Source organism: Myotis davidii, unplaced genomic scaffold (assembly GCF_000327345.1).
Source record: "Myotis davidii unplaced genomic scaffold, ASM32734v1 scaffold79, whole genome shotgun sequence".
Lineage (NCBI taxonomy): Eukaryota > Metazoa > Chordata > Mammalia > Chiroptera > Vespertilionidae > Myotis > Myotis davidii.
In genome coordinates, this window is record NW_006294339.1 from 4,392,718 (window position 1) to 4,412,602 (window position 19,885).

The 19,885-nt window shown below is 44.0% G+C and overlaps 1 long non-coding RNA gene across 1 annotated transcript in view; it reads left to right on the top strand.

Moving 5' to 3' along the window:
* The first annotated feature begins 8,402 nt into the window (after positions 1–8,402).
* The window catches only part of LOC107183875, a 12,673-nt gene continuing 1,190 nt past the window's right edge, over positions 8,403–19,885 (top strand). Inside the window, exons 1-2 of the long non-coding RNA XR_001514686.1 lie at positions 8,403–8,458; positions 16,788–16,830. This is a non-coding gene — a long non-coding RNA (uncharacterized LOC107183875). The remainder of the gene's footprint in view (positions 8,459–16,787; positions 16,831–19,885) is intronic.

The window sequence follows — 19,885 nt, forward strand, 5'->3', positions numbered from 1 at the left end:
ACTTCCTTAACCCCCACTCTGGTAGATGAAAGCTCTCCTTTCTCCCCATCCCATGTGGCTCTGCGAACACATACTGCATCAGAGCACTGAGCATACTATGCTGTCTGTCTGTCTGTCTGTCTGACTGAGCTTCCCATTCTACAAGAAACAGTTTGGGAGCAGGACCTTTTGCATCTGTGTGACCGCAGCACCAACACAGTGCCTGACACATAGCAGAAGAAAACTGGATAGATAGTGAATGAATGAATGAATGAATGAATCCTTAACAACCAGCCCTACCCTGGGAATATTGGCTCCTCACTACTCTACCCACCAGGGGACCTATGCTAAGTTCCTTTTAAAACAGGCAATAATAAACTGCTTTCTAAACCAAACCTACTGCCTCATCCTAGAAGACAAAACTCAGAGAGATGGTCTTTCTGAACCAGGGGCCCCAGAGAAAATTTCCAAGAGGGAATATCCAAACAGCAGGCATGCACATAGGGGGTTCTCAGAGAGGAAGAGTCCATACTGGGAAATTTCCCAAAACATATGCATTTCCTCAACATTCATCGACCCCTTACTATGTGACAAACACTTTTAAGAAGCAAGGATGCCAGGTGAATTAGATCTCTTCCTTGCTTCCAAAAAGTCTCTCTAGATATAACAGATCAGGTAAGGCAGAGTGACAAAGGTTATGGTTCAGATGTGCACAGACCGTGGAAAAAAAGGGTCATGACAAGCATTAAAAATGAGATGATATTTGAGCTGTACTGAAGGATGAGTGAGCTTTTTCAGGAGGAAAATCAAAGGAAGGGGGTTTCAGGCAGAAGGAACAGAGCAGGCACAGCAGCACATGCTAGGAAGAACACTGCTGTTAGGAGCACGCCAGCACTGTGGTCCAGGGGGGTAAGAGGGGTGGGTGGGGGGTAGTTTTAGGAAGTTGAGCAGAACCAGATGGGCCAGTGAGCAAACATTTATTAAGCACCTACCATGTGCTTGGTACTAAGGTAAGCACTGGAGAGGCAGGCAACTATAAACAACACAGAAATGGTTTCCGCTCTCCTGGGAGTTTGCAGTTTTATGGTTTAATAGGAGTGGTGGGACAAAGAAAGAGAAAAACACATGAATAAAATATTTGCACATCATAATGTACAATTAGCTAAGCTAGAAAAGAGTGTTTTCACCCAGCCGGTGTGGCTCAGTGGTTGAGTGTCGACCTATGAACCAGAAGGTCATGTTTGATGCCCTGTCAGGGCCCATGCTTGGGTTGCAGGCTCCATCCCCAGTAGGGGGTGTGCAGGAGGCAGCCCATCAATAATTCTCTCTCATCATTGATGTTTCTATTTATCTCTTCCCTTCCCTTCCTCTCTGAAATTAATTAAAACCTATTTTTAAAAAAAGAGCAAGTGCTTTCACTTTAGATAAAAAGGATTCTCTGAGGAGGTGAAAAAAATCAGAGGAGGAGGGGAAGGGCAGAGAGTAGAGAACCCTGAGTGGAGAGAAAAGATTAGGTAAAACCTCTGAGGTGGGAAGAAACATGGAAAATTCAAGAAATCAAAAGCAGATGGAATTAGTGATTGAAAAGATAGCAACACAACTGGACAAGAAGGGACTGACAAGGTGAATGGGCCACACTGTCTGGGCCTTGCAGGCACGCTGGGTGTGTGTATTGACTGTAAGTGCAGCAGTGCCTTTGGGGGCTCATGAGCAAGAGGATGACATGACCTCATTGGTTTGGAGTATTTTCTTTTTTCTTTTCTTTTTTTTCCCTTGCTAAAAAGGTAACTCTAGCTCCTTCATGGAAAATGGACTTGAAGGAGACTGAAGACAGACTCTCGTTGGCGTCTATGGCATTGTCCTGTGGAGAAAATTCCAGGGCCAGAACCAATGGGATGAGGACAAGGATAGAGAGCAGCCTCGAGGGCATGTCTTCCTCAGGAAAACTCAACCCTGGGGGCTCCCAAACAAGAACTTTCTGTAGTGACCGTGACTACGCAGCAAGCCCTCTTTCAGGAGGTATCATTGAACAGAGCGGCTTTCCTTTTTGTGGCACATCTTCCATTTGCCTGAATTCTGGGCTAGGGAACCAGCCATTTGGCTCAAGGCATGAGGAAATGCTACAGCAGCCACACTCCTGGCCAGCATCTGTCCCGATGCTGGCAGGCACTGAAAAAGGCAAAGGTGACTCACAGGTTCTCCACCTTGCCACTGCTGGGCTGCTGTATGGCAACCTGCCCAGCCAAGGCCCCCATCGTGCTGAACACCTGAAAAACGATCCGAAGAACACCAGGGAAGGGGTGGCTCCACAGACAGAAAGGCCAGTAGCACCTGGCACGCATGCAGGTGACGCTACTTTCTTTCTCGAACCCTCTAGAACGCCTCTAGTGTGAAACAAATCATGGCACTTAGCAGCATGTTAGAAAAGGGAGTTTCAACTGGGGCTTTTCAGACTTTTCCACAAATTCTAGTCTTTGATCTAAGAGATCGGCAAGGATGATTTCATTCAACCCCCTTTTCAACAGATGGGCAAACTAAGATGCAGAGAAGAGTGACTTACCTGAAGTCATGAAGGTATTTTTATTTTTATTTTTTTAGAAAAGCTGTAGCTATAACGTTGGTCCTAATTCTGGGCCCTTTCTCCACACACACCTCAGTGAATAACTTATTGGGGATTTACTACAAGCTGGGCTCTAATTCTCCATACATACTAGAAATGCATTTTTAAAACACACGCAGTATTATAAAGTGGGACACTTGCCTTGTTCCACATCTTGAAGGTAGTCCTGACCTCCATGATATTCTGAACTCCTGAGAAGAAGGGCCTGGGTCTTATTTCTCTCTACATGTCCAGTCTAGGAACTGGGCAGATGGTCCTGTTTATCAGTGAGTGAAGGAATGCACCCTGTGGTTGGTGGAGGACTGTTCCCAACCAGAAAATGGGGCCAGGCGCTGTCGGTGCAGATGGTTCCAAGCAGCTCTGCTTTCACGGTGGGTCTCTGAGACGCCACTGGCAGTGGGTGGGTGGGTGGCAATGATTTTTTTCTCTTGCTGGTCAATTGCCTTTTCAGGTGGTCTTTATTAAGCCATCAATCTTTCAACCCTGACAGTCACTGTGACCCACTGCAGCTCAGGAAAGGAATCCTTCTTAATTACCAGCCCTTTCTTGCTCCCCTGAGGTCCCTGAGTACTACACCAGGTGGAGCTGATGGATGTGTCATCTGGTTCCACCCGCAGGCAAAGTGTCTTGTTTGCTCACACCGGAGGGCTTCACTGGCTCTCCCAGTGCAGTGAGAGGGGAGGCCCTGGCAAGCCACCCATGTTTTATGTCTCCAGGAAAAGACCTCTTTGCTCCGGCACTTGGAGGAGTACTAAGGGATAAATAATACAGACTCAGAGTCAGACCCATGGAGCTTGGATTACCATCTCTGCTACTCACTGGGAAGCAAATTGCTTAGCTACCAACCTTTGATTTCCTCTTTGGCAGTGGGTCCCCCTCACCTGTGCCATCTTGAATGCTGGAGAGCTTAGTCCTAAGGCTACTTCTTGTTTCCCTGTCTATATCAATTCATTGATGATCTTACCCATGGTTTTAAACATATATGCCGATGGCTCTTAAACGTTTCACTATCCAAGAACTCTCACGAAACCTAGACCCAAATATTTAATTACATGCCTGACATCACAACTAGACCATGTAGTGGACATCTCAAAGTTAATATGCCCCACATTAAACTCTCAATTTCTGCTCTGCCCTGACTTCCCCCTTTCATAAATGGCAATCCATTTTACTAGTTGCTTGGGTACAAGACTTTCAAGTTATATTGTACTTGCACACCCCACTTCCATCCATCAGCAAAGCCTGCTGGCTCCACTTTCCGCGGTCCCCCCTCTTCTCACCACCCACACCATTACCACCAAGACGCACGTTCCTGTCACCCCTTGCTTGAACTATTGCTGTCATCACCTCCCAGCTGGTTTTCCAGATTCCACCCTTTTCTCATCAGCAGCCATGATGATACTTTATAAAATCTGATCATGTATCAGTTCTCTACTCAAATCCTTCCATGATTTCCTATTTCACTCAGTAGAAGCTCATAAGTCCTTACATTGTCCTACCAGCTCTAAACAGTCAGCACTTCTCTCCGGTCTTCTCCCACCACACTCTCTCTCATTAAAGCTTATCCTACATGCCCTCCTTCCTGTGCCTCCAGCAAGCACATTCCCACTGCTGAGCTCACACAGATGCTGTTCCCTCTGCCCGGAATGTGCTTCCTCTGGTTATCCATGGGGTTCACTTTCGCACTTTTTTCAGAACAGAATGGAACTCCTCTTTCATAATAAAATGGGTCTGTGAAGAAATCTTCCCTTGAAATTTCAATTCTTAAACACAGAAATAATGAGGTCAGCCCAACATGGACATAAAGTTGCACCAAAGTGATCATGTGCGTAGCGCACACAAAAGATGTAGCCCATGTTTCTACTTCCAAATCGAGTCAAGCTGTCCTCTGCCGGTTAAAAGGACATGGCCGCTAATGGAATCAGGTTTGTTTAAAAAAAAACACAGAAATAACTGCAGTCAACTGTGTCACTTGATTCAGAGTCACAGACAGAATTCCCCTAGGACCTTAAAGTTGTGACCCCAGGTCTCAGACCTCTTAAGTGAGTCTGAATAGAGAATGCAAACAACTACTAGATCAAAGGCATTTTAATTATGAGAGAGAGAAAGAAGAGGGATAGATAGGAAGGGATAGAAACACCTTGATGGGAGGATAAAAGCTCAAAGTAGTTGCTATTGTACAGAGGGGGGTGTGTGTGTGTAGTATACATGTCATATATATATATATATATATATATATATATCAGAGACTTTGTAAGCACATATAATAAAATTATAAAGGACTTATCTCTGAATGATGAGAAGATGATTTTCCTTTTCAATTATCTTTTTTCTGAAATGAACACATTTTATTTGTATAATAAGAGGGGGAAAGAAGATATTAGCCTGAAGCCTCACCTTTTCCCCAACAGCATTGCAACTGGTTGCAAATATTCCATTGGGAATAGGCCCAGCCTATCTCCAAGTTTGCTGGGCTCAGAAACTCCCAGTTCCCCTCTCCTCACTCATTCACATGCAAAATTGTGCTTTGAAAAAAATAATCTTCACACACACACACACACAAATATATCATTAAAATGGAACCACAAGTATCAATCTCTTGTGAGGAAAAATGGTCAACCCCAAAAATAACTGAAGACATGCAAATTTAAATTAAAGTGGTTGACCATATTTTCCCCAATGAATCTACCAATAATGATAATGATACTCAAGGCTGGCAAGTAACAGAAATTGATAGCCTCCTATATTGTCAAGGACATTGTGAATATGTTCACCCCTGTGCGAAAAGCAAATTGCCAGTATGAGTTAAGATCCATGAAATTGGCCACTCTTTCTCATTCAGTAATTCAACATCAGGAAATTTAAAGCATAATAAGAGGTACTGTCAAACACTTATGTCCCAAGATGTTCATATGAGCAAAAAAAAAAAAAAATAGCTCTGGTGTATTCATTCAATAAAATATTAAACCACCGTTTATTTTTTTTAATATATTTTATTGATTTTTTACAGAGAGAAAGGGAGAGAGATAGTCAGAAACATCGATGAGAGAGAAACATCGATGAGAGAGAAACACTGGAGATGTGCCCGCAACCCAGGTACATGCCCTTGACCGGAATCGAACCTGGGACCTTTCAGTCCACAGGCCGACGCTCTATCCACTGAGCCAAACCGGTTTCGGCTAACCCACCATTTAAAATTATCATCATAAAGGCAAGGGGCAATACACTCAGGATATCCATAAATGCACATTATTACAATTACATGTAAGTCGTGGCTAAAATAGTCTAAGACACTCTAAAAGGAAGCATCAACTTACTCACACAGGATATGAAAGAGATAGAGAATTCATATCTTTGTTGAATTTTCTATAAGGTGGTATTGCTTTTTAGAGAATTTGTAAAAGTCCATTCCAAAAGTGCTCTGAGAAAGAGACATGCCTTCTTTGTACTTTAACCTCTCAGTGCCTCAGTTTCCCTACCGTTGAATGGTGTTAAGAACAATTTTCACCTGAGATGTGTAATGAATATAGGACAGGTTAATATACTTGATACATTAAATGTACTAAAAGTTTGAAGTGCTTAGAACAGTACCTAGTACATAGCAAGTACTCAAGGAATGTTAATTACTATTATTGTTCTTTTATAATTCATTTCTACCTTTTCCCTCCAATAATTCCCACATCATTCTAGGAGATTTCTCTTTTTACTTCAGTCCTTTAAGCAAACACCTCCCTGATCTGCATTTAGACTCCTATTTATTACATATCCTCACCACAATTTTCTAAAAACAGACAGACAAAAGCAAACAAAACAAGTATTTGCTCACTTCTCACAAACCTCCAACATCTTCTGGCTTGGAGACACTATTCAAATTCTTCAATCTCTCACTTTATGCTTCGTGGTTAACCCTCCGCTGTCTTAAAGACTTTGCACTACAGACCCACAGAACAGCTCTTTCCACTGTGTAAAGACGATACCAATTTATCCTGCACACCTCAAGCCATCTGGGAATGGGCCATGTGCTATTGAACTGCATAGCTGCACTTAATGCTTGCAACCCTCTTGCAATAGTTATATCATTTTACAGAAGAGCAAACAAACTGAGATTAGTGACTTGCCCAAAGTCACACAGCTAGCAAATTAATAGAACAGCAATTTGAACTCTACCACCCCGCAACAACCCCAAGGCCATCCCCTTCTGCCTTCCTCCCCACTTGCCTGCCTCCTGAATACTCCTTCAAGTCCAGGCCTTTAATTCCCATTCTGCAAACAGACCAGGCTTTATCAGTATCTCCTTAAACTATCACCTCCTTCCTGGATGGTATATACACATACCACATGCCCCTATCTAATCCTTAATCTCTCTCTCTTGAACATGGTTCTTCCTTCTAAGACAATTTAAATTCTTCCTGTTGAATAAAGTTACCCCTTACCCTCTGTTATTCATTGAATTTTATGTATTTTAATGAATAGTTTACCTGCAATAGTGGCTAAGGAACCAGCCATGAGGGGATAGGCATTGTTTCACCTGCAGAGGACTTGTACTATCACAGCTAAAACTCTGAGGTGCTAACTACAAAAAGGAGAGACCAAACTCCCAGGAGAGCTCAGGGAGCTAGAGGAGACAGGAAGGGGGTCAGAGTTGCTTGGCATGAGGGAGCATTTTATGGCAGTGAGAATAGGACCAAGTCCTCACTGACTCTTTTATCCTAGATTAGTTTCTTTACTCTGGGCCTTGGTCTCTTTCTATAAAAATGGTTATTAATGAGCTAGATGTCTTCCAAGCACCCCATTCTCATCCTAAACTTAGCAAAATGTCTGGCACATAGTAGGTATTCAACAAATATTTGTTATGTTGACCCCCAAAAGGAATATACCTGTTAAAAAGAACTTATTGAGGTTAATTGGGCCCGAATTCATAATCAGAGTCTAGCAGCTGTTATTTACAAGGGGCCTCCTACACATGCTGCATTTCAGGGAAAAGCCACAGATAAGGCTGTCAAGCCTCCTGCACTATGTTGCTGCCATCTGATCCAACCCTTATAAAGGAGTCCCTGGAATCATATTTTGACCAATGAATGGGCTGAGACTTGCCCCAGCCAAACAGAACTGCACAGCTATATACCCCCATTTGCATCTTTACTGATCAATCAGAGTGGCTCCAAAACAGCCAATGAGGATACAAAATTCTGAGCAATCAAGACAGTGATATGCAGACCAATCAAACTGTGCAAATTTGGATTCTTTATTTGCTTAAAAATAGACTAATAGGGGACCAGGCACTTTCTCTACATAATCAGGCCTCCCATTTATCTTGAAGGAATGCACTGACTGCATGTCCCCAGTTTGCAAACTGTTCACCTGAATAAAGCCTCTTTTTACTGCACCCCAGAATGGGGAACTCCTGTTGGCATTGGATTGGTGGCAGCAACCTTTTGTTGACAGTTGAATGAATAAATGAACTCTGATATTCTAAGATGCACTTCAGAATAAAGTCCAGGTATGTGGAAGACAAAGGAAGAGAGTTCTTTCTTAAAGGAAAACAAACAAAACAAAACAAAACAAGACAGATTTAGTCTCTAAAGAGATGATTTCTGAGACCCTTCTTCCCTTTCTTGCAAGATCCAGGCCAGATTTTCTCTGAGACCCTGGCCTTTCTTAGGCTGGGAGTGTTTAATTATTTCTCTGTGAGTTTGTACCCAGCTGGATAGAGTTAATAAACCAGCCAGGTCTTTATCTTAACAGGAGTCTTAGGATCAAATTCTCTCCTCATTAAAGGCCCAGAAATCTCCCTGGCAGCAGTGGGAGTTCTGCAGTCTGCCTGAAGGTGGAATTTTCTTAGTGAAATGGACACAAGAGGTGAGACAATTTGGGTGAGAGGGAAGGAAAGATAGAAAGAGGAGAAGGAGAAAAGTTGGGGGGGAAGGGGAAGGAAGGAGGGAGAGAGGAAAAGGAAAGGAAGGTTAAAACAATTCTTCCTTAGCCCCAGCACACAGAGATGTGGCAGGAAGGAGCTAACCTGAGATGGGTTTGGTGTGGAGGTGGGGATAGGGAAGAACCAGGACTGGACCCTCACACATGCCTGTTCCCAGGACCCTCCCAGCCACCCTAGGGAGTAAGGATTATCATCTGAAAGAGGACTGACAGGGAACCTGAGCTCCCCAGCTAGTGGATGTTGATGCTCCCATGTCTGCCTTCTTTCCATTCACTACAGAGATTTCCCCAGATGAACTTGCAAAATGTGGCAGTAACCAGGGGTGATTTTATATTCCTTATTTCTAAGTTCACAACCATCATGCAAGACAGATTTGGAGCCAAACAAGTCTTTCCTCTTTAAGATGCTGCCACACATAGTGATATATTTATAAATAAGTGAATATTTATATGTAAAGAGAGAGTTCAATGTTTGCATACATGTATGCTTATCTATTTTTCTGCACAAATGTTTAGTATATACTCATGCATGTATACCTGTAGACTACAACCTGAACATGAGTTGGCTCCTGCCTGTATGTGGTATCTTATGTCCTTGAGATTTCATTTCCTCTTTATCAGATAGAAATAATAATAAAGCATATTTCATAGGTTGGTTGTGAAGGTTACATAAGCCAGTCAAAAATACAAATACTGCATGATTTCACTTAGATGAGGTATCTTGAGCAATCAAATTCATAGGAACAGAAAGTGGAATGGTGGCTGCCAGGGGATGGAGGAGGGGGAAAGCCAGAGGTGTTTAATGGGTGGATAGAGTTTCAGTTTTCCAAGGTGAAAAAGGTCTGGAGATTGGTTGCACGACATGTGAATATGCTTAACACTACTGAACTTGCACCTAGAAATAGTGAAGATGTTAAGTTTTGCCACAATTTAAAAATAAATGCAAACAGGAGAATACCTGTAAAAGGACCCTCCCTAGTGTCACACACATAGTGCTCAGTTTTATCAGACAGACACAAGCACATCACCATGGGCATGTGCAGTGCTCTTTTGTAGCAGCTCTAACAGAGCAGCACACTGGAGCCCGTTTAGAAAGCTTGTTTACAAGTGGATTAACAATTCCATATTGGCTATCTCATTTGATAAACACATGTTACATGCTTGTAGATAGGGAGAAGGGAGAAGATGGTGGGGGGAGGAGGGAAAGTGGGAGAAACATTAGGTAATTTCTCAAGATTTGAGGCTAATTCTTTGTTTTGTTTTGTTTTTTCTTTTCAAAATATACCAGTGTGTCTGTGGATATGCTTGTGTTTTCGCATAGCTATCTTTCATTCAGCATCTCCTGAATGCCAAGTATGTTAAGTACTTTATCCCACTGAATTTCTAAGCTACCCATCAGCATGTAAGGTAGTGATTATCTCCATTATACAGATGAGACAACTGAGGCTCAAAAAGTCAAGGAATTTTTCCAAGGTCACATAACTAGTTAGTTCAGTTTTACTTTGAAATCAGAAATCTCTAACTCCAGCCTATTCCTCTCTGTTATAACAAGCCTTTGTAATCCTAACCCAGTACAGTGCTGAATAATGTGTGTGTGCATGTTGAGTGAATGCATTCCTTTAGAGCTAGAGGAAGATACCACACCCTGGAGTATGCACTGAATGGGTCATGGGGCAGACCAGTGACCAACCGGGTACTTTTGCCTGTTAGTTCTTGCTTATGGGGCCTCAAGGGAGGTGAACACCAAGGTTGATGGAGTCCCAGAGACAAGTCAAACTACAAGGTACTGGAATTCATTGTTGAGAGGAAGCAGAATAAATAAAGCTGATTACCAGGGTTCAAGGGCAAGGCAGGTCCACTGAAAGCAATGTGGACCAAGAACACAGAAAGGGCCATGCCAGGTGGCTCAGAAGATGTCCATGAGAAGGAAACAAACAGTGGGATTCCCCTTTAAGTAGCACTTGGGACTTAGCTAGGCTCAGAAACACTGCAGGGGAGATACTCTAGCATGTTTCTGAAAAGTGCCTTTAATTTTTGAGGTATTTGAACTAGCCCAGGAACCAGAGCTCAAATGCAATTGCCTGCCTATAAGCTCCATGGATAAGAGGAAAGCAAGCCAATGGTATTTTTAAAAATATATTTTTATTTCAGAGAGGAGTGCCCTGACCTGGAACTGAACCATGATTCCTGGTTCATAGGTTGACTGAGCCACACTGACTGGGCACCAATAGTATTTTTTAATCTGGAATCATTCAGTCCCTAGTCAGCCTTACAAGGTTGTCTTCCTCTCCACCTTCCTTGGACTTGATTGTCGGAAAAAGAGCCTTATGTGTTTCGAAAAATTGTACAAAGCTAAGTGAGCTTTGCCTTGGCCAGAGGACACATTGTGTCACAGAATTCTGAAAGAGGGAAGACTACCCACCTGCAGACAGTATGAGGAATGGACCACTCAGAAGGGTCTGGTGTTAGTCAGGTTCAATTCTCTCAGCCCTTCCCCAGGCTCTTGCAATCCTAAAATGATGGTGCTGGAGACGGCAGTGATCACATTCCTGCCTGCATACCTCACTCCATACCCGCATGCTAATTATAAGATGGCCACAAGCAGGGCGCTCTTGCCAAACCAGAAGCTTTCGGTTTTGCTGTTGGCTCACTTGCCTGTCAGGTGATAGGAAAATCAGGAAAACAGGGCAGCCCACAGCGAGCCTTGTACTGGAGTATTCCACTAGTCCTTGGACAACAGTATCCAGACAATCTGACCTAGCTGTGGCTTGCTGTCTCAGTTTGCAAAGGTCTTCCAGCTGTCTGGAACTTAGTGGGAGGGAGATAATCTGCCCTTACCAATGAGAAACCGAGAGTCCTGCAGTGTCTGCCTCTCCAGCCTCATTAGCTCCCACTCCATTCCTCGCTTGCTCGCCATGTGCTGGGTTCCAGCCACACTCACTTTCTTTCTGTTCGTTGAACACTCCAAAGTTATTCCTGCCTCGAGGCCTGGGTACCCAGTGTTCCATTCTTCTCCAATGTGCTTCCCCCATCTCTTTACATGCTAGCTCCTTCACTCACATCTCAGCTCAAATGTCACCTTCTCCAAGAACCTTCTCCATCCCCCATTATCAAGTACCCCACTCCCATGAGACAGGAGCACCAGAATTCAAAGCTAGAGCATCCTTGTTCTGAGGGGCAATGGGGAAACTATTTCCAATGCTTTTAGGTCTTGTAAAATAAAATAGGAGTAAATTTCCCATCACTTGTCACAAATTTGAAAACCACTCATTGATCATGACCATTAGCATTGAGCACTACCTGAAGGGTATGAGTCCTGCCTCTGGATGGAGCAGGTGAGTAGTCAGGCTCCCGGGTGCTCCTCCCCAGGAGTGTGAGTCACTAAAGGAGAGGCACCCAGGCCAGGAGAGGCTAGCAGAGGAGGTTTGGGCGGAATTTTCTCACTAACCCTTGCTAGAACCCTTACTTGGTGATGAGTTGGGTGGGAGGACTTTTAGGCTGTTCCCTGAAGAATGTGTTATTAATATTCTAATGACGGCCCAGAATTCCCTCCCACACACTTAGCCAGGGTGGCTAGCAAGGAAAGGGAGTCTCCTCATCTAAGTATTTGTCCCACATACTTGCCATCAGTCACGAAACATCCATGCCAAATGGTGCAATCTCCTCTCCTGCCCACTTTCCGAGGGTCTTCCGTGCCACGCCTTTTACACGAATGCAGGAGAGAGTCCCTGGAAAGACTAACAGCTGAGAAGAGCAAACACCAGGCTGAGAGTCCAAAGACATCGTTTAGGATTCTATATGCACCTCTTCCCGGCTCAGTGAGTATAGCCAGACTTCATGATTCCTCTGAGCGTCAGTTTCCACGCCAATAAAACAGGGATGTGAATCCAACCCTAACTCACACTTCTGGATTGCTTAAGGAACACTACGTAAATACGTGATTCTACAAACCATTGGGTTTAATAAAGAAGAAAGAGGTGCTGAAGTCACACAGATAAACTCTTTCCTCTAAGAGCTCCAGATGAAACAGGAACAATGTACTATCAGCAGCAGCAAAATCAGTTTCAAGAGAGGACTCCCATTAGGAGACCTGTGCTTAAGAAACCTCCTGCAGGCTCTGAGAAGGATTCGATTTCCATGCATTTGGTTTGCCAACAAATACTTAGGAGCCTACTCACCCCAGATGCATAATGTTAGTCTGCCTTTATTGATAAGTACTCTTTACTTGTCCCTTGATTTGACAGATGGCCTCTGCCTCGCCCCCCCTTCCCCCATCCCAAACCCCAGCCTCCAGGGAGCTGACCCTTCCAGCACTAACTATCATTTATTTTCTTTCTCCAAGGTCCTGGACACAGTCTTAGCAATTTTCACTGATTTTTTTCTCTTATTCTTGCAACAACCCTAGAAGATGACTACTATGCATATCCTCATTTCACATGCAAGAACACTGAGGAGCAAGGAAGTTAGTGATTTGCCCAGGCTCACACAGTGCTGCAGTGATGGAGCAGGTTATTTTGGCTCCTAGGCCCTCACTTTATTTGCTACATAGGAAAGAGAACAGGGTTTCCTCCTGTACGGCGCCCTCTATGTTTATTTTACCATAGAAGTGACCATGAACCATGATCACACCCCTCCCTGCATGCCTCCCAGCTCCTCGTTGCCAGTGGTCCAGGGCCACATAGCTACCCACACAGTTACCCACGCAGCCATCACACAGCCAGCTCTGATTTCCCCTGAAGTTCCCCTGAAGTCAGACATCCAAGGGCAGTTCACTTGAAGTAGATCAGCAGGACTTTCCACCCCACAGAGGACCCGGACTTGCCAAGTTCTCCACCAGCCAGCCTCCTGGATGTGGGCCTTGTGTGTTCCCATTGCATAAGTGTTATTCCAGCCAGTTCCTGGAATCGGAAACATGGCAAACTGTTCACCTGGTGGGAGCCCTTGCCCAGGAGGGAGGTTGTTTGGTTAGCTGCACTCTCTCCTTCCAAGAGACTAGCTTGTGAAAAGGTTTGTCAACCAAGGCCCATTTCTTAAGCCAAAGTTGTTTTATTTTCCCTACTCTTCAGCCACCCAACACATACTTCTCTCCCAAAGATCTCTAAAATCCACCTCAGCAGCCTCTGCCCTAGTTCAGGCCCCCTCATCGCTGGGGCAATCCCACCAGGGCCTCCTTGCTGGTCCCCCAGGCTTCCCGCCTCCAGCCAGCCCAGCCCTAGGCCAGCCTCCACACTGCAGCCAGGAGGGTCTTTCCAAATGCCAATCCTACTGCGTGAGGCCCCAGTATAATTCCTTCAATGGCTCTCCAGCACCTGAACAATAAATGCTTCTCTACTCTTTGAATTGTTCACAATGAGAAGATAATGTTATTACAATGTTTTAAGATATGCTTCCCTCCCTGGGCTGCAAGTTTCTTGAAGTAGGAATAATGTCTTCTTTGTCTCTCTTTATGCCTAGACCACAGGTCAGTGCCCTACACATAGCAGGTAGTTACCTGAGGTATGTTTATTGAAGTTCAATGAACTGATACTTACCAGATACCCAGAGCTCCTGAAAAGCATGAGATTACCAGTATAAGTAGACTGAATAGTTAAAAGTCCAGCCAAAATAGTTTAGTCAGTGTGCACAGCATTATCTAAGATAAATATATAATTTCCATTGTAATTTTTGCTACTGAAAATAGTTCTTAGACTCTCTTTGTTAATTCATATTAGACTAGAACTCCAGACTGGGATCTGATTGCTTGTCCAAATCTCTGCTACACCCAACGAAGGAGATGATGGTGCTCCTCCAGCTGCCTAGGGGCCCTCATTTTGATGAGCTCCCAGGAAAGAACTGGAGTAGTGAGTGGAAATTACCAGAAGAACTTGGCCCATGCCCGAAACTCCCACCCATATGAACCTCCAATGACAGCCTTTCCCGCAGCTTATCTTGGGGTTGAATCTGCATTCTGTCACGTGATAGCTCTGCGACATGTAGCAAACCCCTTTGTTTGCTGAGCATCCATGTCTGCATCTGTTCGCAGGTTAGTTGTGAAAAACAAGTACACAAATGGCGTCATATATATGATATTTTGTATATTAGCTAATGAATTTGAGGAATACAGGAAACCACTGAAACTATTAAAGTTACTTATGCACAAATCCATCTCTCCTACAAGATGAGGCACTGGAATTGGAGGGATCCTGTCTCGCTCATCCTACCTTCCTCAAAGTTCCTGGGACCTGGTCTTGAATTGACTAGATGATCAGCCAATGACTTGGGCAGGGATTGACATAAGACCTGAATGTGCAGGCACCACTGGCCTTCAGTTAAAGAACAAGGCCGAGATGTAAGCACAGCCATGGGCCCCGCGATTAAGGCTTGGGTCTGGGAGGCACAGAAGATGCACTACTGGGGAAGGCAGCAGGCAGTTCAGGCTTCTAAGAGGCCTCCCGGGGGAGCATTTTTATTGACTTCCGTACTGAATTTGCCCACATTTTCTATTTATCCTGCAATGTCACAGGCTCAGAAATCTGGTTTTGTCAGCCCCCAGCAGCTGATCCTTCTTTCCTGGAACCAGATTCCTTATATGTTGCTATGCGGTGAGAATGAGAAGGTACAATCACAGGGAAGTGGAACCCACACATCGGCACAACTAGTACATTCGTTCCCTGCCTGCAACCACACTGCTGGGATGTCCTATCACACACGCCGAAGGCTGTCCAGTGAGCTGGGTATCAGCGCAAGGGGAACTAGCTGCATAAACTATCTAATAGCACCCAATTAAGATAACCCCATGTGATTCCTAGCACACAGCATGGACAGAATGCCAACATTTCCCTCTGTGACTCTGCTGTCCTTCCTTCTTCAAATATATTTGAAATCTATGGTTGGATTAAGATCAGCTGACGCTCCCAGTCCTGGGAGCCATCCTGTCTCCTCACTAATCCTCTTGTGCCTATCTTAAACTTGAACTCTCAGAGGATAATCTTGTTTCCATATTTCTGAGTTCCCCCAGCAAGTTCTTTGTCATCCCATGTACTGGCAACAGTGGTTTTCCTTGGGAACAGCCTGGTGCAGTAGAGTGAGTATAAAATCTAGAGTCAAGGGACTGGGATTAAGAACAAGCTCAGGCACTTTGATTAAATAAACTTCACCTTGTCATCTATTAAGTAGGAACAAAATGCTATTAACTCCTCCTCTAGGGTAGTGGCAAGGGTCAAATGAGGTTGAGAATGTCATCAACCCCATATGACATGCTAGTCATTATTTCTGGTTTGGGTTTTGTTTAATATCTAAAGTCTGGGAATAAAAAAGACACAATATGACTCTCATTAAGCCATTTTTTAAAATTGACGCAAACAGAAAAACCACTCTTCAAATATCAGGCGGGGTTTAAGACTCAAGCACTGAGTAGCCGTCTTCTCTCCCAGACCATCCATAGCTCTTCTGTGTGTGAAATACTAGTCCCTGACTTCCCTAAAGGCTGTGTCTGAGGAAGCATCCAATTGCATGTATTTGCTGAAGAGCTGTCTGCAAAGAGGTTCCATGTTTTTGCCCCATCTTACATATCACTGGAAGTTTTAGTGATATGAAAGCCAAGAACTGGGTGGAGATTCATCCAAAAAAATAGCCAGACTTTCTGGATACCAGAAGGAGTTCACTTGGAATTGAATTGACTTAGCTGTCAAGTAGTAGCAGACACAGAATTCTTTTTTAATGAGGGCTAACCAGCCCACCCCCTGTAGAATAAGAACAGCATGAATGATATTTGGCCGATGAATCTACCTACTATAGGGTCATCCATCTGGAATTGGCTCAAATGTGGCCCAAAGAACTGGGAGGTCTTTGCAAAACATCCGCTGCTGTTAATTACAGAACAGTATGCTGTTGAAACCAAAGCAGATGTTGACTCCTCACTTTTTCATTCTCTACCAGCTTTAACTTTCATGCCTTAGTACTTCCTAACACCCACCCTTTGTTTCAGCAAGATATAGTTCCTGACTCTAATTCCCTCATGCCCTGTCCATTTCCCACCTCCATGCAGATACTCTTATCTGTCAACAATTGACGGGGGAGGGAGAAGACACAAGGGCCTTACCTATAAATCCCTAGCATCTAGCACATTGTCTAGACCAAGAAATAACTCCATGAGTCTTAGATGGATGAATAAATGAGTTTGTGAATGAATGAGTGAATGAATAAATTAAGGAATGGAAGCCTGTGCTTTCCTTCCTCAAATATAAACTTGTGGATTTCCTTGTCTTTATTCTAGGATGATCCATATTGCATGGTTTTACAAACCAGCAGAAAAACAGGTCAGTGAAACCCAGAGGGTCAAAATGAGTTTCAGATTAAATGGGTTTAATTTCCAACTGCTCATTGACAGCACTGGCCCTATGCCATAGGGGACCCTGACCCCAGTACTAAGTTCTAGGTGGACAGATTCATATGAGCTCTGAACAGTAACCTGTTCTATGTAGGCAAAGGGCTGTTCTTTAAAAGCTCAGGTTGTGTCTCCATGGTGAACGACCAAGTTCAATGCTACTTCTCTTCTTATGTCAGAACAGGGTCCATGGAGATAAAAACAAAACAGATTCTTCTCAAGGGTTGAGAGGGGTGTGCTTTTTTTTTTTTTTCACCTGTTATAGAATATAAATGTAACTATCCTCCATTTTACCACTGAGAAAACTGGATCTCCAAGAGGCGGGGTAAGCTTCCCAGAGTCACATCACTAGTTCATGGATCCAGGACTCAATGTCAAGCCACCCACGCTCTTGCCACCCACTACCAAGAGATGGCTAGGTAAGTGGTTCTCAAACTTGACAATACCTGCAGGGACTGTTAAAATCTAGCCTGCTGGGCCTCACCCCCAGATTTTCTGATTCAGTAGGTCTGGGATGAAGTCTGGGAATTTGCATTCCTAACAAGTCCCCCAGTGAAGATGCTGGTCCAGGGATTTCACTTTGAGGAATATTTTGCTAAAGTATCAGAAAGGACTCTTAATTGCAGTTAATAAAATCCAACTGGAGGTAATTTGTGCAAAAAAAAAAAAAAGGAGCTATTTATCACACGGATATAAGGGAATGTCCTCAAGCCCAAAGGAAGGAATATAATCGGATCTCAACTAGATCTGGAACAGAGACAGGCTTCCATCTCCAGCTTTCATCTGCTTCTCTTTGAAAGGTGTCTTATTCTTCTCCCTGTATTTATTCTAGCTTCTGAATCTGCCCTCCTGTCCAGTGATAGGAAACATGGAAGGAGCACCTTCCAAGGTTATACCATGCAGAGCCAGGAGCCCAAGGAAAGACTGGACCCCTCTCACTGTCCCAGGTCTAATTCACAGAAGCTTGCTGGAGTGGGATGCACATTCCTGGTGCAATTACCTGTGACTAGGACAGTGGCATGGATGGAATTGTGCAGTAGCCACCAGTGCCCCATCATTGCATCATTGTAACCACAGAGATTCATAAAGAAGCAGAGAGAAGGGAAATGAATAGTAAACCCAATAGCTGACTACTAAGGCTGGGGTGCAAGAAGTGAGCATACAGGTAAATAAGAAATGAGAAAACTACATGAACCCAGCATAGTGACTCGAATGTGAACAGTGGTTGGGAAACCTTTCAGAACATGTGGCTGATGACCTCCCGAAATAATACTTTTCTCTTAAACTACACACAATAAACAGTAAATCCATCTGGTTTGCAAATTCTCTTCAACAAGTCTCCACAGACAATTCCTAGGGCTAAATAGAGCCAGTTTTGTTTTCTTAGAAGAACAATGGAATGTGGAATTTCAGACCAGTGCAGCTGCCCAAGCTGGGTCAGGGGAAAGGCACAGATTACACTTATTAATGTTTTGCAAACCCATCCAATCCCTGCCCTCCTACCTCCCTTTGCCTCTCTTCCCCACCCTCTGCAATGACAAAGCCTAAAGTGGCTAAGCAAGGGTCGAGACAGAATTTCAGGCAGACTGGGTCAGATGTTCAGTGAGGACGTCCCAAATAAGTTCTACCTGCCTGGTACTGTGTTTCCGAGAAGGACCAGACAAGCTATTACCTGCCAAGTGAGGATTGCTGTTCTGGCAGCCCCTCTGAGTCTTAGGTGTGCTTGCTGGAAATTTCCATGATGGGAGTCTGGAGAGGGAAAGGTGCTAGGCAGTGGTTCTCAACTTTGGCTGCACATTAGAATCACCTGGGAATCTTTGTAAAATCCTGATTTCTGGGCCTCATCCTCCAGAAATTCTGTTTCTTTGTTATGGGGTGGGGCCACAACATTAGTAACAAAGAAACAGAATTTCCAGAGGATGGGGCCCAGAAATCAGGATTTTAAAAAGATTCTCAGGTGATTCTAATGTGCAGCCAAGGTTGAGAACCACTGTGCTAGTGGGAGGCACAGTGAAAGAGCATTAGATTTGAGATCAAGCATCCACTGATTTAACTTCAGCCTCTAACAAACTGAGAGACTAGCCCAAGTCAGCCTGTTAAATTCTCTGCCCTTCTCTGCACTCACCCTTCCCACAGTTCCCCTTCAACTCTATACTGGGGAACATATGTTGTTATATACAGAAAATGCAACTGGCTGAGAATATCATTCTTCAGGTCAGGACAAGCCACCACTGGCATGGGTGATGTTTTATGTAAACTAAAGAAAAGCACCCCTTCCTCTATGTCAGAGCACATGGTTTAGCCAGCTGAGCATGGGCTGCACCTTGTCCCGTCAGCTAAGCGTCCTTGCACAAGGAACCCCTCTGCTACCTTCACTGGGTTATGGTGGCCTCTTTAAAAATAATAGAGGCCTCCAGCTGGTCTCAATCAGCCCTGGTGATAGCAAGAGGCAAGGAGAGTAATCAAGGTGGCCATACCATTCTGATCCCAACCCAGGTTAGGAACAAGTAGCCAAAATGATCTCTCCCCTTCTAGAAACCCACCCTTGCACCCATGGAGTGAGGTAGAGCAGGGTTATGAATATGCTCACATCAACACGCTCAGCTGGAAACTTCTGCAACATCAAGAAAAAACAAAGTTTTTAGAGGCTTCAAGCTGGCTGGTTTGAATTTACATATTTTCACAAAACCCCCTCGAGCTTCTCTTTTCCTGGGTCTCATTATATTAGGCCTGCACTTTACAGTTCCTCCTGTTTCTGTGTCTATGTAATCTTAGTAGAAGTTTATTGTTTAAAATTATTTAAAAGCCATGTATTCTCAGCCACTTGAGTTCATTAACATAAATGGGTGTTAACCCTCTTTGTCCCCCCTTTTTTTCTGCTTCTTGATAGACACTTATTTTTCTTTACTTTTTTTGCCCTGCCTTCTCTAAAACACTATTAGACTTACATTCCTATTCAAATTTTTGTTTTGCTTCAATGCTCTGCG